General features: G+C 45.1%; 1 long non-coding RNA gene across 1 annotated transcript in view; it reads right to left on the reverse strand.

The window, feature by feature from the left end:
• LOC111817154 overlaps positions 1 to 4,295 on the reverse strand; it is a 10,155-nt gene that overhangs the window by 2,660 nt on the left and 3,200 nt on the right. Inside the window, exon 2 of the long non-coding RNA XR_002821410.1 lies at positions 1,621 to 1,623. This is a non-coding gene — a long non-coding RNA (uncharacterized LOC111817154). The remainder of the gene's footprint in view (positions 1 to 1,620; positions 1,624 to 4,295) is intronic.

Raw genomic sequence — 4,295 nt, forward strand, 5'->3', positions numbered from 1 at the left:
TATAATATAATATAAAAAAGCTATTTGGTTTCTTGGGAATACACACCTGGCGCTTCTCAGTGAACCGCTCACGATACACACGGGCACAGCTGGGCTGCTAGTGTTCAGACTCAAGGCGTCCGTCCAACCCAGCAGATCCCCGCTGGGTGCCTTCCTGAGAGAGTGAAAGACCTCACGGCACAGAGAGGCCCGCGCGGCCGCACGCAGCACAGCTCGCAACAGCTGAACCCCGGGAGCTGCCTGCGCCCATCAGCAGATGGATGGACAAAGAGAATGTGGTGCTTACACACAGTGGAGTACGGAAAATAGGAGCACCCTCACTCACACACACACACACACACACACACACACACACACACGCACACACGCTTGGGTATCACATGATTTTTCTTATGGGAAAAACTCACTATATAAATAAAGTGTAAAGTAACGGACACTAAAGAAAAACGTGTTTGTAATCCAGCATGTCCAGTGTATCTAAAAGTGTCTTGATATAGTGTAATTGTTTTATACATTTTTAAAAAATTTTTTGGCTGTTAGTCTGTGTTTATGATAATGAACTTGATAAAGACACAAAACAAATAAATCTGATACTGACATAAAAGATTTGTTCTATGCACGGACCAACTTGCCACAGTGAAGGTAAACAGGTAAACATCTAACAAAAATAAACATTTTTGAAAGGTCTCCTTGAAGATTCCCCCTTTCAGTTGTGCAGGAAGGAGTCGGCCCCTCGGTCTGTGCCGCGCTGCAGCCCGCTCTAGGGCCAAGGGAACAACGCCACAGGGAACAACGCAGCCTTTGGGAGTTGTCCACGCACCCGCCTCAGGATGCAGTTATGTCAGGGCCTTAGAATGACAGGACTACAAGAAACGGGCTTGCTACACATAGCCTGCCATCTTGCCAAACTGTTAGCAAGGTGTGAACTTTTCTGTTTCAATATCATGTGGGGGCCGTGTGCGCGCGTGTGCACACGTGCATAAACACAAGCATTATCTGCTCCCGTTCAGCCCTGCCACTAGTGTGGGCACAACTGCAGCGCTGCCACTGGGAAAGTTCCTTAAACTCTGGCAAAATAAGGAGGAGGCAGAGATCTGGATGATCCCGAAGTTCCCTCAGGGTCCCAATCAGTTGTGAACCCATGCCTCGCTAAAGTCACACTGTTCTGGAAGCAAAAATACCTTCCTCTTGCTAAAGACACAAAGAACTGAGGTTTGCTTTTGTGGGGGTGGAGGTTATCAACATAGGAGCCAAAGGAGGCAGGTGTGGTGGCACACACCTGTAATCCCAGCACCCAGGAGGCTGAGGCAGGAGGATCGTTTCTAGTTCAAGACCAGCCTGGGCTACAAAGTGAGCTCAAGGCCAGCGTGAGCTGCACAGCAAGACCCTGTCTCAAAAAGACCAAAAAAAAGTACAAAAGGAAACAAGCCAGACTAGCCTGACAGGATCAGCTAATTATAGAGGTACAAGGTGTGCATCTCATCACCCCCATAATTAAGCCAGTCTGTCCCATGGTTCAGGTTAGAGCCATAGACCCAGCCTTTTAGAGTTTTCATTGACAGCAACCAGCAGCTGTGGCACGTGTCACCACACCCAAGCGTCAGAGTCACCATATCCTACCCACTATCCTGTCCCTAATGCTGGGGACACAGGTGGGCTCAGAGTGGGCACAACGAAAGTGGGAAGTAACTGCTGAATGAGAGAATTTAACACTATTTTAAAAATGAAAACATGAATTCGCAATCTGAAGAAGACTTCCAAAACTTTATAAGCCACGGAAAGAATTGCAGAAGATGAACATTAAAGAAGAAGAAGAAGAAGAAGAAGAAGAAGAAGAAGAAGAAGAAGAAGAAGAAGAAGAAGAAGAAGAAGAAGAAACATTTAAAAGGCAAATGGTGAGCTGTAAAAAATACGTGCCACAAAAAATTTATCCTACCACCGGTGAGATAGCTCAGCAGACTAAAGTGCCTGTTCAGGCAGGCTTAGGCAGGTGCAGGGGACCGCAGTGAATTCCTGGCAAGGGCTGAACCAGCCAAAAGAAAAATAAGCATATCCTGAAAAAAATACTAAGATAAGCAGAAGATGCAAACAGACAAGAAAGGAAAACCAGTACAAGAGTACATAAAATTTCAACTCCTCTACAGTATAAAATAATTTCAAAATAAATAAAGATTTTTTTTAAATTACAACTAAATATTGGTAAAACATAGTACACATAGCTATGGAAAGGAAAATGGGTAATTTGGGAAAGCTATTTGGCAATGTATTTCAAAATATACCAAAGTGTACACACACATACACAATGGTACTAGCAAGTGAGCCCAGGGCCTTCTTCACAGAGAGCTGCATCCCCAGCCCTTTGCGGAAAAAATTTAATTTTGAGACAGGGTCTAAGCTGTTAAACTTTCCAGGCTGGGCTCAAACTTATGATCCTCCTGACTCACCTTTCTATGCATGGCCCACCAAGTCTGGCTGCACCTACAATCTTCGACTTCATGATTCTACTTCCAGAGACTGACTCCCAAGAAACTAGTCAGAATGGAGAAGAAATAGAGTAAAATATGTTGCCCGATCCAGGGTGGGAAACTATTTATTCAGCTGTCTCTTAGACACTGGTCATTTGAGAGATGCTAATTAAAATAACACTGAGATTCCATCTCACCCCAGAAGAATGGCTATTACCCTGAAATCAACAAATGGCTAGAGGAGCTGTGGAGAAAAAGGAGCCCTTCTCCACCGTTGGCGGTATGCACTGGTGCAACCACTGTGGAGATCAGTGTGGAGATTCCTCAAAAAACCAGGATTAGAGGTTCCTATTCAGCCCAGCTATTCCCCTTCTGAGTATTTTCCTAGGACAATTTAAAAGCTCATACCAGGCAGGTGAGATGGCTCAGTGGTCTAAAGCACTTACTTGGAACAAGCTTAGCAAAGCACAGGGACCGCGGTTCAATCCCCCAGCACCACATGCCAGCCAGCCCCGCCCCCTGGTGGGCTGAGCTGGCCACACACACACACACACACACACACACATAAATAAATAAAATTTAAAAAAAAAAAAAAAAAAAAAGGGGCCGGGGAGATGGCTCAGTAGCATAAGTGCTTCCCTGGCAAGCGCAAGGACCTGAGTTCAATCCCCGGTTCCGCAAAAAAAATAAATAAATAAAAGCTCATACCACAGCGACATGTGCGCACCCATGCTTACAGCAGCACAATGTGTAACAGCTAGATCTTGGAAACAGTGCAAACACCCGCCAACTGAGGAACGAATAAAAAAGATGTGGTCTTTTTATACAATGGAGTACTACTCAGCCAAAAAGAAGGATAAACTGCAGACTTTTATCGATAAATGGATGAAGCTGGATCACATATTCATATGTGAAAATAAATCAGACTCACATGTAAACATCATATTGTCCTCCTAGTGTGAAAAACCAAAAGAGTAAGTAAGATCTAAAATGTACAATAGATATTATGAAAGGGGAAGAAATTGTTTGAAAGGAAAGAGGAACTAGGATGGGAGAGAGGGGAAAGGAAAGGAAAAGGAAAAAATACAAGACAGTTATACTACCAGCGTCGCTTAGTTCAGTTGAAAAGAAAGGTTTGTACTAATACTGCTGAGAGACCTTCTTTGGCCGTATCCTGTGCTCTGAGTAACTACCTCGAGGACACCAGTGTGCAGCGTATTAGCTGCTGCTGTGCTCCACAGAGTGCGCCGCGATCAGAAACGCGGGCCTCTGGAAGGACGTGGGGATTCCTAAATGGCAAACGGGAGGGAAATTTTTCTTATATCAATCACTGAATAATAACTGCCGAAGAAAAGGAATTTATGTATCATGGAGGCCTTGCGCATCTGACAGTCATGAACAGGAACAGGAGGACGGAGAAGAAGAGGAGCGGGAAGGTATCCACTTCTCTATGCTCCTCACGCTACATGCAACACTGGAAGGCAGATGGCCACAAATTAAAGGTGCGCTTGGCCGGGCTGGATTGCAGCCCTCGGGAGGCTGAGGCAGGAGGGGAGATGCAAGTTCGAGGCCAGCCTGGGCTGGCTACAAAGTGAGCTCAACCCTGCCTGAACTGCATAATGAAACCTTGTCTCAAAAAGAAAAAAAAAAAAAATTGTTCCACGTAAAATCCAGGACAACTAATAAGCATTTTGAGAAGAGGCATAGTCAGCTAGAGAAATCAACTGGAATTATTCAAAAGGGCCAGGGGGATGGCTCAGTAGACTAAACGCTTCCCTGGCAAGCGCAAGGGCCCGAGTTCAATCCCCAGTTCTGCCAAAAAAAAAAAAA

This window comes from Octodon degus, unplaced genomic scaffold (assembly GCF_000260255.1).
Source record: "Octodon degus isolate 3935 unplaced genomic scaffold, OctDeg1.0 scaffold00004, whole genome shotgun sequence".
Lineage (NCBI taxonomy): Eukaryota > Metazoa > Chordata > Mammalia > Rodentia > Octodontidae > Octodon > Octodon degus.